Source organism: Canis aureus, chromosome 1 (assembly GCF_053574225.1).
Source record: "Canis aureus isolate CA01 chromosome 1, VMU_Caureus_v.1.0, whole genome shotgun sequence".
Lineage (NCBI taxonomy): Eukaryota > Metazoa > Chordata > Mammalia > Carnivora > Canidae > Canis > Canis aureus.
This window is the reverse complement of record NC_135611.1, coordinates 88,254,806-88,268,615: the sequence shown is the minus strand read 5'-3', so window position 1 is coordinate 88,268,615 and position 13,810 is coordinate 88,254,806. Positions and strand designations below refer to the sequence as shown.

The following is a 13,810-nucleotide window of genomic DNA, read 5'->3' as shown; positions in this document are numbered from 1 at the left end:
CTCCTTTTGATACAGTAGCAATCAACAGGGGTAAAGCTCTCTTCAAGTGGCAGCTGAGATTATCATTTTGCTGCATTCTTACTTGGTATAATTCACTCATTTTTGGAGGCCTTGTGACCTTTTACCTAAGGAGAGGGGGGACAAACATGAAATAATAAATTGTGTGGTGGAGGAGAATAGGTGGTAGAAAAGTGGCAAAATGAGCAGCTTCTTGGTGACTTAAGATTAGAATAGTAAAGGTGGAGACTGCATCCCAGTAGCAGGGACATAGCAAATCTGGTTGAGTTCAGTAGAAGTCAAGAGCCCAGGGTATGTGACAAAGAAAATAGAGAGGAAGAATGGGCCAGGGGCTTCACTTTTGAAGTACAGAAAAATCAGGCCCATTGGATTATACTAGAAATCCATTTGGTGATGAAGGAGGAAGTAAGCATACTTGACCCAAACCCCAGGATATAGAGCTGGCAGATGAAGATAAGCAAGGCCTAGCCAGCTTACTGGTTTGTTTACAAAGGAAAGCACTGGATACCAGTGTTCCAGAAGAATATAGAAGCTCCAGATTCACTAAGACCCTAGGTAGGAATGGTAAAATCCTTCTTGTGGGATCTAGCATAGGTGGTGGGCTGGGAGAGGCCACAGAAACGCCTAACATTGCCACCATCAAGAATAGAGCAGTAGAATAATTCTTTCTTAAAGCTATGCTGATCAGCAGTTAACTTTATTTCCATGATAAATGGCAAGACAATGATAAGTGGCAGGACAATTTGCCAATAGTGGAAGCCCACTCCCAAATAGTTGAGGCAGGGCAAACATGAAGCAACCATTGTATATGGAAAACTCAAAAAGTGAAAACTCAAAATCTCATCTAATTAATTAGTGTTCCTAATTAAGATAATAGACTTAATAAAATTTTTAACAGCTTTATTGAGATATGATTGCCACTATTAACCTTACCCTTTTAAATTGTATGATTCAGTGCTTTTTAGTATTTTCAAAGAGTTGTGCTACCATCACCACAATCAATTTTAGACATGTTCATCACACCTAAAAGAAATTTCATATCTATTAGCTGCCATTCCCCACTCCTTCCCAATTTCTCAGTCCTAAGTGACTAATCTACTTTCTTTTCTAGTACAATCTATCCAGATTTGCCCATTCTGGGTATTCTATATAAGTGGAGTTGTATTCTCTGTGGTCTTTTGTGACTGATTTCTTTCACTTAACATGATGTTTTCAAGCTTCATCCACGTTGAATTAAGTGACCGTACTTCATTTTTTTTTCTTTTGGCTGAATAATCCCAGTATAGTATAGATATACTACAATTTATCCATTCATGAGTTGATAGACATTGGGTTATTTCTACCTTTTAGCTGTTATGAATAATGTCGCTATGAATATTCATGTATGAGTTTTTGGGTGAATGTATGTTTTCATTTCTCATGGGTATATATACCTTGGAGTGGAACTGCTGGATCATATGGTAACTCCGTGTTTAACCTTTTGAGGAACTGCCGAATTATTTTCTAGAGTAGCTTCACCATTTTACATTTTCATTAGCAATGCATGAGGGTTCTAATTTCTCATACCCTTGCCAACATCTGTTATTTTCCATTGTTTTTATTATAGCCATCCTAGTGGGTGTGAGTGGTGTCTCATTGTGGTTTTCATTTGTATTTCCCTAATGGTTAAAGCTGTTGAATATCTTTCCATGTGCTTATTGGCTATTGTATATCTTCTTTGGAGAAATCTTTATTCAGATCCATTTTCCATTTTCAATTGGGTTATTTATATTTCAAGATCATAACCTTTTGGAACATAATTTTTTAAAACATTGGGACACATAACCTAAAAAGAAAAAAGATTTTTGTTCTGGACTTGAGAAGCAGCCTGGAAGATCTCATTTAGAATCAAATATTGGAATTTCTGTTACAAAGCAACAGTATTAGAAAATGAAGAAAATCCTGGAAAATTTTGGAGGCAGCCACTGTCATGTGAAAATTTAGAATGCACACATGTGTCTTTCATCAATTTTTTTATAAGCTTGATATAGTAAGTCAAAGTAATAATGAGATTATTCATGAAATGCCGGGGAAATGTAGTCTTTAATTTTCCCCACATAGTTCCACTTTTCATCCATCAGGATAGTAACTTAGGCATGTTCTCTAGAAGTCAAACTCATCTCATTTTCCAAAATTCTTCCATCATACTAAAATCTAGCCTTTAAGCAATAGATCTTAACCTGTTGTGTTCATGAGCACTTTTGACAGTCTAATGAAATCTAGACCTTTTACCCTGGAAAAGTTACAAATATTTCTGTGAAGAGAAGAACATTGGGAAACACTCTGACATCACCGAGTAATAAAGTTTTCCTTCCCTTGGAAGATGATGAAATAAACTGTGAATATTTATCCAGTTAATATTAAGGTCTATGTGCTCATTTCTGGAAGACAAAGTATACATGGACACACACACACACACACACAATGTATTTTTATTAGGGAAACAAAAAAAAAAGAATATGTAATTTTATCAGTTAGCTTTTGCTAACTACCTGAAAACATACTGACTTAAAACAACAAGTGTTATTTCTCATTGTTCTATGGTCTACTGGATGGTTTCTCTTGTCTGGGCTGCATCTACTGCGGCTGGTGGTTTGGGTTGGTCTCACCTGGTTGGCACTTGGCTCTACGTCAGCTGGAGGATGCCCTGCAAATTGTTCATTATGTAGCAGAATTGTTCTGGGTTTGTTCACATGGTTGTAGCAAGGTTCCTAAGAGCAGCAAGTGTGGAGGAGCCTCTGTGCACAAGAGCTTGGCAAACATCTGCCTGTGTCACATTTACTAAAGCCCAGCTGGAGCAAGTATTGGGCCAACCGAGTTGTAGGTTGGTTCTACCAAAGAATATGAATAGAAGGAGGGGATGGTTTGTGTTCATTTTTATAGTCTACCATAGTACTGTTGCACACTTATGAGAAGCCCCGTTTTTGTACAGAAATTATGCCTCTTCCTGTGTAGTATTTCTGTTAGAGAATACAAAGAGACCTTTTCCATTTGTTTTTTTTTTAATATTTTATTTATTCATGAGAGACACAGAGAGAGGCAGAGACACAGGCAGAGGGAGAAGCAGGCTCCATGCAGGGAGCCTGATGTGGGACTTGATCCAGGGACTCTAGGATCATGCCCTGAGTCAAAGGCAGATGCTCAACCGCTGAGCCACCCAGGCATCCCTCCATTTGTCTTATATTGGTAACATTGATAACATAATTTGGTCCTTTTTTTTTTTTTTCACTTCAGGCCCTTGCTCCTGTTATTGACCATCCTCATGGAGTGTAGTTATGGATTTGGATAGTTCCTCTGGGACTCCTCTACACAGGGAACCTGGATAGCTGAGAATTTTGAAATCCTTTCTTTCATAGAAAGCTGGAAATAGTACAAACAGAGAATAAAGTATCAAGAAAAAATAACCTGTTGACCTCTATCACTGGCTGTCCTAGAACTATCTCATTGCAGTTGAAGGATCAATGCAGTCGGTACATTGTAGGATAGTACCATCCACCCAAAATGCAGCATACCTTTTGAGTTTTAGAGACACTCTGAAGCCAAGTCATTCAGGGTTGGAAGTTGGAGAAGGCAACATTACATGGGTGAGGAGCCTGACCTGAGTTTTCTAGAGATTAAGGCCAGGGGCCAGAGTATAAAGTTTCCAGGTCTAGAGTCAGCTAACAGAGCAGAGGACTAGCATGTGCCAGTGCTTTTAGTTTATTACAATGTTCTATCATCACAACAACTTAATGGATGTTGTAAACGTGTTTGTTCTGGTGCATACATTTGTGTGTGTGTGTGTGTGTGTGTGTGTGTGTGTGTGATTATTATTACTTCTCTTTGGCGTTTAAGCCTCCAATTAGTGAAGTGACTGTTGGAATTAGAACCAAGAGCCCTGAAAATAAGCCCAGAACTTTCTTTATCTCCTCATTTTTGTTGTTGTTGTTGTTATTGTCTTTTTTTTTTTAAGATTTTATTTATTTGAGAGAGAGAAAGAGAGAGAGCATCAGGAAGAAGCAGAAGGAGAGGGAGAAGCAAGTTCCTCCACTGAGCAGGGAGCCTGACATGGGACTCATTCCCAGGACCCTGGGACCACAATCTGAGCCATAGGCAGATGCTTGACCAACTGAGCCACCCAGGTGCCCCTATATATCCTCACTGTTAAGACAAGTATGATTCAACTCTTAGTGATGAAGGAGATACTATCTGTTTAGCCTATGGCTTTTCAGTGCTCCACATTGTGGGCAGTTTGCCAGGCGGTCACACAATCTGTGTCCCACTGGTTCTCCCAATAGAATGTCAGCTCTGTACTTCTCCCATATCCCACTTTCTGTTTGATGTTATTTGTATGTGGAAGCCTTGTTTTCCCATGTTATTTATTGGCTATTGTTTTTATGACCCAGAGTTAAAGTCTGAAAGATGTAAGCATCTTATGGATTCAAAAACTCTCAAAACATAAAATGTGACCTTTTTTTACTGTTTTGAGAAATATTCTCCATCCTCAGTAAAAATAGTCCTTAATTCTCTCAAGTCTGGAATTAATTGCTTCCAGTATGTATCTTTTATGACACTCACCTGTTTGTCTCATAGGCATTTCACAGGAGTTCTTGGAGAGCAAGGATTATTTTAGGGGCCACCTAAAACACAGTGGATACTCAAGAAATGCTGAAGGAATTAGCATAAAGACCTCTGTTTGTGACCATCTGCTGTTATGAATGAGTGCATAGGTAATTGATCATTGTAATCCATAGAATCAGAATGGCTTTGGTTAAAAATATGCAGATAATTAGCATGTTTGTATTACCAAGAGCTTCAGTGATAGTCTTGGGAAATGGAAGAGCTGGCAAAATTGACCTATGAACATTTTATGTACTATATGGCAGGACGGTTTACTAGAGCTTCCATCCATCTGACTGAAATCATCCCTACAGTAAAATGATGTTTGCTTGCAAGCCAGAGCACCAATCAGAACAAATGCGGCTCCTGCCCTAAGTCAGAGTTGAATGCTACAGCATAACAGGTGTGATCTATCTAGGCCACTGGTGAGCCTGAAGACTGAAAAGATGGCATGGATGAAGGGCTGAGAGGAAAATTCTTTTGAGGAAATGCTGCATCAAAGATAAAGCAGTGCACACTGCCTTTTTCAAGTCCACAGCCATTGTACATATTTGGCTTACCTAAAGCCGAACTGCCCACGGAAGCTATAAACTTGGAGAAAAATGGTGCTGAATTGGATGTTTGAGGCTAAATATTTAAAGTGGTATAATTGCCTCTTTGTGTTTGTCTCAAGCCCTCCTCACTTAAATTTCTTATTATGGAAAATGAATTTGTTCTATAAGTTCTCTGAAGGTCACTGGTGATAACTCATTATACCCCTGCTCATGGTGCCTTCTTTTTATTTTATGGACTTGAAAAATATTTATCAATAAATGACAGAATTTTGTCATTTTTGTAGTCCTCTGAATACAAACTCCACATGATTCTTTTTTTTTAAAGATTTTATTTATTTATTCATGAGAGACAGAGAGAGAGAGAGACAGAGGCAGAGGGAGAAGCAGGCTCGACGTGGGACTCGACCCCCGGTCTCCAGGATCACGCCCTGGGCTGAAGGTGGCGCTAAACGGCTGAACCACCCGGGCTGCCCAAACTCCACATGATTCTTACAAGTCACTTTTATATCACAGACTGGGAATGGACAGCAGCTGTCTCAGTGAAGTAAAACAAGCTCTCTCCTGCCAAAAAGCTGCAATAAATAATGAAAATGGGGTGCAGGAATGACATTCACATTTGGCTTCATGGCGTACCTACTTACAGCACATGGATAACCAAGAATTAACCATGGAAGTAGGTACTCTACAGAGCTGCAAGTAATGATAGGTACCAATTCCCATCCTCCAGGCAAAATGGTTATATTAAAATTCATATTCTCTTTATGAAAGCTTCATTTATTTTAATAATACCAAGATCTTAGAAAATACAGAAGCTGGCCAAATAGTGAAATTTTAACAGAAAAGGTATGCAGTCTGCAGTCTCAGTGTATAGCAATGCAAGGAAGAGGTGTATTTATAGAAAAAAATGATAATTCAACTCTGAAGATTCTAGAGAGAAGGTGGGTCATTCTGGTCTCCTGAGTTCATTAATACTAATGAGCAATCTGGTTAAAACTTACATATGAAATCTCAAAAGCATTGCCTGTCTACAAATTTCATTTCCTAGATCTTTATCCCTCTTGAGTGCTTTCTGGAGAACATCCAGGGTGCTGTCTAGAGAAAAATAGATTACTTATATTGGAAGGGAAGCATTAAAGCAACCCACAAGTTGGGAGGAAGAGGGTCTGGTCTCTCTAAACGTGCTCTTGAGTAATCCCGTCTGGATTTAGCCTTGTCAGTGATTCACCTCACCCCTTAATCCCACTATTCTTTCAAACCCCTGTTGCCTTCTAAAGCAGTGGACTATGCTTATTTGCACTTTCTGCCCATCCACTCCTTCCTGTCTGGCTTCTGCATTCATCTGTATGACATAATGCCTTGAATATGCCCAGAGTGTGATGAAGTCCCAAGAAACTGGTTAGGAACTAAAATGATAGTTGTGATATTGAATTTTATTTGTCAACTCAGCTGGGCTGTGGTCCCCTATTATTTTGTCAAACATTATTCTGCATGTGTTCTGTGGGGATGTTTTTAAATGAGATTTACATTTAAATCAGCGGACTTTGAGTAAACAAATTGCCCTACATCATAACGTGAGTGAACCTCATCCAGTCATTTGAGGGCCTGGATGGAACAAAAATGCTGACCTCCCCCAAGCAAGAAGGAATATTTCAGTAGGCTTCCTTCAGACTTCAACTGTAACGTCAGCTCTTCCCTAGATCTTTACCCTGCAGATTTTGGACTTGCCAACCTCCATAATCACATGAGATAATTCCTTAAAATAAATCTATCATTCTTCTATGTATCTACACATGCACACACATACTATTGGTTCTGTTTTTCTGAAGAACATTGAGTGATACAACAGTGCATAGAATGCTTTCGGAGGGGGACAGAGGGTGGGCATAGCAGTTACAAAAGCATTTTTAAAAAGTGTATGACATAGATTAGATGGCTGCAGATTATGAACTATTTAGGTCGGGCTGGGTTTAACTGCACTGCTCTCTCTCCTACTTGGGAAAGCTTTTTCAGACTGAAATTAGACTGATGTTATTATAAGTATACATTAGTTCACATAAGTTTTGCCTGCCAGAAACAAAATTCTTAAACTGCTTTAAACAATAAGCACATTTATGATATCACAGGACAGCAGGAGTAGGGCAGGCCGTTAGTCTACCAATGCCCAGGCTCTGCAGATACCTTGCCTCTGCCTTCCTCAGACTGGCTGCATTATGGTTGAAGTTGTTATAGCTGTCATGTCCAGATATGGAAGTGTCCAGGAGAAAAAGAATGATTCTCTCTTCTTGAGTGCATTTCTCAGGAGTTGGGAAAACTTCCCCAAAAGTCTCCATCATGCAGTCTCAGTGGCCAGAATTGGATCAGATGTACATTCCTAAAACCTGGCAAGGGGAATGCCATGACTGGATTAGACAAACCAGAACCTCCTCCTGGGCTGCATGCAAATGGGGTTAGCTTCTTCTGGAGCCTGTTGTTTGGTTACATGAGGCAAAGCAGGGTCCTGTCAGGCAGCCAGAAGGAGGGAAACAGATGTTGGGCAGGTAGCCAACAAAGTCCACCAATGGAGTCACCTGGACCTTGACTGGCCCTTTTCTTTTCATACAAATAGATGTTGTCTTGGTACTCTGCCAAAGAAAAATTAGTTTCTTTAAAAAAAATCAAACTACATTGATCAAATTGTTTTTAACTTATTTCAGTTACTGGGGCATGAGGATGAATTATATTATACAGCATGTGACACTATACTTGAAAATCTTCAGTGTCCCTGCTCTCACATCTCTTCCTCTTCCCCCGTTTCTGTGTCCTTCCTTTTACCCAGACCTCATGAGGCTTCTCTCCCCTTTTATATTTGAGGAATTAAACTCACACTCACATGTGAGGAAAGGTCTGCCTACTACTGTTGATTTGAGGACCTGGATGCCCAGTCTCCACCATCAGATTTATCAGAATATTCACTTACTCACCCAATTGCTGAGAAAATAAGATGTCTTTACGTTATTACATACAGAAAAGTCTTTAACACTCTTCATTTTCTTTGAAAGTGTAAATCTTTTGTAGAGTTGGTGTTTTAACTAACATTAGTAAAAGGATACTTGTGATTGATCTCCCGAGTGATTGGAATGGATCAGAGTGCTAAGACTGTGTAGTGGAGGAATTTTAATTGATAATAATCCATAACCACAGCCCTGACCTTTCTCCTGAGCTTGACTCTCATATATAGTGCTCGTCTCTGCCAGACAGTGAAGGAACCTCACTCTGTTCAGAATGAATCTTCCATTGCACACTTGTCTCTCCTGTTTCCTAGTGCTATTAACAGCACCATCATCCTGCCAAACACTCGTTTTAAATTTCTTTCTCCCCTGCTCTTCAGATTAATGTAGCATTTCCCGAAACTGGTCTGGGAGTATTGGATCCCTTGAAGAAAGTGGTACAAACAACAACATTAAAACATTGAGAAACAGACTCATAAATACAGAGAATAAACTGGTGATTGCCAGAAGGGAGGAGGGTAGAGGGATGGGCAAAGTGGAGGAAGAGGACTAAGAGGTACAAAATCCCATTATAAAATAAGTCACGAGGGGTGTGTGGGTGGTGCAGTCAGTTAAGCATGTGACTCTTGATTTCAGCTCAGGTCATGATGTCAGGGTCATGACTTTGAGCCCCACTTGGGGCTCTGTGCACAGAGCAGAATCTGCTTGAGATCCTCCCTCTCCCTCTGCCCCTTCCCCCCTTGTGTTCACACACATTCTCTCTAAATGAATGAGTAAATAAATAAAATCTTTAATAAGTAAATAAGTCACAAGATGAAAAGTACAGCATAGGGTATGTAGTCAATAACATATAATAATACCATATGGTGACACATGGTGACTACCACTTACCCTGGTGAATAAACATTGAGTAATGTATAGAATTGTCAAATCAATATGTTGTGCACCTGGAACTAATATAATATTGTAGGTCAGTTATACTTCAATAATAATAAGATAAGGAAAATAAGTTAAGCAAGAAAGTGTTCTGTACTCAAATGTCTTTGGGGAATGTGGTATATACCATATCCTTACTTTAGTGCATTATGATGCACATTCAGATATTAAAGACCCTGCCAAATTCTGTAGAACAGAAGGAAGTTAAGCCCTGTTTAATCTGGCATTTCCCAGACTTATTTCATCACAGAATCATTTTTGCAGGGAGTATCTCTTCATATATTGTGGGATATTACTATTTTACAGAAAAAAGAAAGGAAAACATTGATCTAAGTAATTTTTAAATAAAAATGAGGGACAAAGTTAATATTTATTTAGTACTTAGTAAGTACCATATACTTCATGTAGGTAAAGCAGATTTTTTATTATATCCCAATCCTAATTATAAGGGAAAAAAGCCCAAGTACTTCTTTTAGTGAACAAACTTAGCCAGAAATCCAACTTCATAATGAAATAAAGTATAGATGTACCTTAAATGTTATGGTAATTTGTATGTACATGTTTTACATTTTCCCCCTCATTTTAAAAAATATACTGATTTATTTGAGAGAGAGAGAGCATGAGAAGGGGGAGGGATAGAGGGAGAAGCAGAGCAGGGAGCCTTACCTGGGGCTTCATCCCAGGACCCTGGGACCATGACCTGAGCCGAAGGCAGCTGCTTAACCAGCTGAGCCACCCAGGTGCCCCTCCCTCATTTTTCTAAACAAAGGGTGATGGCTAATTCCTTTGTTGGTTCATAATCCTCCCAGGAGCTTCCCTGGTGTAATCTGAAGCTGGCCTGGAAAAAAGCAGAGGGTAAAGAGGGCAGGGTGAGACCAAAGAGGCAGGCCACTCCAGTTTGGTAGATGACAGTTTTATTAACAGCAAATGGAACTTGAATACAAGCTTGTCTTGGATGGCAGCAATGGATCTCCACACCCACCCTCCAAATCTTAAACATTTATAAAGAGACCCTATCTGGGCTCAGTTACATATACCATGCAGGTATTCTCAACACCATATCACCATCTCAAGGCGATGGAGCAGCCTTTGGGAGTGGGAAAGGCAAGCAGAACCCACATTCCAAGGGCAGGAGAGGGATTGAGAAGCCTCTGAGTGCCTGAGTCCAGTTTATGGGTCAATCAGCAGCCATCTTTTTGATACATTCCCCAAAGTCCTGCTTTATAGTCTCAAAACTATTTATGCCACATTTCACCCATTTTCACTAAATACCAATAGAACGTGTGGTCTGTGGCTTCAATAATCACCTTAAAAAGGTGGAATTGAGGTTATAATTCTTTTATTCTATATTATACCACTAGACTAAGGACTTAATGTGTCTTTTTACCTTAATGCACTGAATTCATATAGGTGCCTAATAAGTGTTCATTTATGAGAATGTAAGATTCTATAGATTCTTAGCCTACCCTCAAGAACTATCAGAAAAGAATTTGCATTTTAATTAATAAACTTAAGTTTATATAAATGAGTAGAATCCCCAATAGGAAAATAGATCGAAAGTGATAATCTAAAGCAAATTTGGCAATATTTGGGAGAGGAGAAATTCGATTTGTAAATGGGGAGAGATAAAGAATGAATTAAAGGTAGAGTATTTTTCAATATTGTATGTTTTACTGCATTTAACTCACATTTTTATTAAAAAATCATACAAACTCCCAGTAGATTGAATTCAGGTATTATACTGATAAGATAGATATAATACTGGCAAAGAGTTGTTGGGCTTTGTTGTTGTTGTTAATGAGACCCAAGAGTTGTCCAGAGAAAAGCCCTGAGTTATGATTTAAAAAAAAACAAACTGTACAGTGTACTTAGTGGCTTTTTAAAAGTTGAGGTACATCAAGCAAAGAAATATTTTGAAAATACTCAGGCAAATACAGGAATCAGAAAATGCTTTTCTTCTGTTCAAGCTAGCTGAAGAAAAGAACATAGGAAAATCATAAAATGAAGAGCATTTCTTTTCAGGATGCCTTTTTCTCATAAGCAGTTTAAAGTCCAGTGGAGTGTGCTAAAAGCTCTTTCATAATAGGGGGAAATAGAAAAAGAAGCTCTTGGCATTTCTGATTTTATTGAATAACTGCAAAACAGTGGCTTTGAAAGAGAAAAAAAGCTCAAGGAAATGGGTAGTTGAGTGTCATGATAAGACGATAAAAAAAAAAACAGATGAAATGGGTATGGAGGCAAATGTAATGCCTCTCACTTCAGAGAAATCAGGCAGAGAAAATTATCTGAAGAGATTGCCAAACAGATGGCATGTTAAAGAATCTTGGATCTCTCTGAAGATAGATTTGCCTCAATTGAAGTCCTGGAGTAATGGAATGAGGTTTTTTGAGGAGAGGATAAGTGGATTGTCTTAGCTTTCAAATGCAGCAAGTGCAAGGAGCAAGTGATGATTATTCATAGAAAAATATTATCAATGATGAAAATCTTAAGCATTTCTAAACTTTTAGGACTAAACAGTAGAAAATGTACATTTGCAAAAAAATAGAAAATATACATTTGCTACTTAGCTTGAGGTGACATTTGTGTGGCACTAGGACTCCTTGACTGATATAAGAGAAGTCTGGAGCATTTTGAAGTTCCAGAAAGTAAGAAAGTATTAAACACACACACACACACACACACAAATACATGCAATGATAAAGATATGTCAAAAGGAGATAGGAATCAACTGAAAGAACTCCAAATGGTCATAACTGGAACATAATTTAAAAGCAACACAAGAAATAAAATTATATTGGATTATAAACCAAAGTATTAAATAAATAAATAAGAATAGAGAAATCTGGGGCAGCCCGAGTGGCTCAGTGGTTTAGCGCCGCCTTCAGCCCAGGGCCTGATTCTAGAGTCCCAGGATCGAGTCCCACGTCAGGCTCCCTCCATGGAGCCTGCTTCTCCCTCTGCCTGCGTCTCTGCCTCTCTCTCTCTCTCTCTCTCTCTCTCTGTGTGTATCTCTCATGAATAAATAAATAAAATCTTAAAAAAAAAAAAAAGAATAGAGAAATCTCCCTCACAGGAGAATACCAAACAATTTATGTAGATGTTCTACCCTTTGAGGTCATGAGCATAACTTCCAATTTGTTAAGTGTGGGCTTTGCAGTGACTTTCTTCCAAATTATATCATATGGAAATGGGGAAATATGAATAATTATAGTGGAGAATCATGATAAACATTACCTCAGCCAGACCAGTGTCACCATCAGCAGTGATAAGTGATGTTGATAGTATGTATGCTCAATTGATGTGATGAAAATGGTACTTGATCTTTGTGGTCTTCCTCTAAAACCCCATAACTCCAGTCTAACTATGAGAAAAGCATCAGATAAATCCCCAATGAAGGACATTCTACAAAATATCTGACCAGTATTCATCAAAACTTTCAAGGTCATCACAAATAAGGAAAGCCTGGGAAATGGAGAACTAAAGACAAATGATTACTAAATGTTTGTAACATCCTGCATGGGATCATGGAACAGGAAAAAAAAAAAGGACATTAGGTTAAACTCCAAGGAGATTTGAATAAAGTATGGACTTTAGTTAACAAGAATGTATCCACATTGTTTAATTGTGGCAAATGTACTATACTAATGCTAATAATAGGGAAAACTGAGTGAGTTATATATGAAAACTCTTTGTACTATGTTCATAATTTTTCTGTAAATCTAAAACTATTCTAAAATGAAATTTTCATTTTAACATTTAAAAAAGTATTTTTGATGAATACTGGCACCTGAATATATGTTGGCTAAGAAATTGTTAATGGGATGTGATATTTGATATTTGATAGCCAAGCCTTGTGATGTTAAACTTGTTTTTTCCCTAAATTCATTTGCTTGGATTAGATACCTTATTTTTAAATGGTCAAAATATTTCTTTACCAACTCAACAAAACTAGTTCCAAGGATGCCTGAGAGGTTCAGTTGGTTGAGTGTCCAACTTTTGATTTCACCTCAGTTTCTGATCTCATGGTTGTGGGATTGAGCCCTGAGTTGGGCTCCATTCTTTTGACAGGGTATCTGCTTGAGATTTTCCCTCTCCCTCTGCCCCTCCCCCACCATTGCTCTCTCACCCCCTCTCTCTCTCTAAAATAAATAAATAAAACTTTAAAAACTAGTTCCAAAAAGGTCTGGTAGACAAAGAAAGAAAGAAAGAAAGAAAGAAAGAAAGAAAGAAAGAAAGAAAGAAAGAAAGAAAGAAAGAAAGAAAGAAAGAAGAAAGAAAAGTAGTTGGGTCCACTGATACAAAAAAGTACTGCATAATTTTATTCATAAAAAATTCAAAATACATGAGGCATCTGGGTGGCTCAGTCAGTTAAGTGCCCAGCTCTTGGTTTTGGCTCAGATCATAATCTCAGGGTGAGAGATTATGCCCCATCGGGCTCAGACTCAGTGCAGAGTCTGCTAAAGATTCCCTCCCTCTCTTTTTGCCCCTCCCTCCACTCACACTCTATCTCTCTTTCAAATAAATAAAAACTTTAAAACAAACAAAAAAAGTTTAAAATATATAATTAGGGGAAAATTGATCTAGAATGTTAGAAACTGATTATCGTGGGGGTATGACTATAAGGGACATGAGGACTACTTCCAGGAGCAGATGTTCCTTTTCTTGAGTAGGTAGTAG

General features: G+C 38.4%; 1 long non-coding RNA gene across 2 annotated transcripts; it reads right to left on the bottom strand.

Moving 5' to 3' along the window:
* Nucleotides 1–5,563: 5,563 nt before the first annotated feature.
* LOC144319388 (uncharacterized) lies at nt 5,564–9,884 on the bottom strand. 2 transcript variants are annotated; one of them, XR_013385215.1, is made up of 4 exons: nt 9,800–9,884; nt 8,398–8,621; nt 7,389–7,831; nt 5,564–5,782 (listed from the first exon to the last, which is right to left on the bottom strand). It is a non-coding gene; the product is annotated as an uncharacterized LOC144319388 (long non-coding RNA). The 2 variants fall into 2 exon arrangements; XR_013385214.1 differs by lacking the exon at nt 5,564–5,782 and having other exon boundaries at nt 7,302–7,831.
* Nucleotides 9,885–13,810: the final 3,926 nt, after the last annotated feature.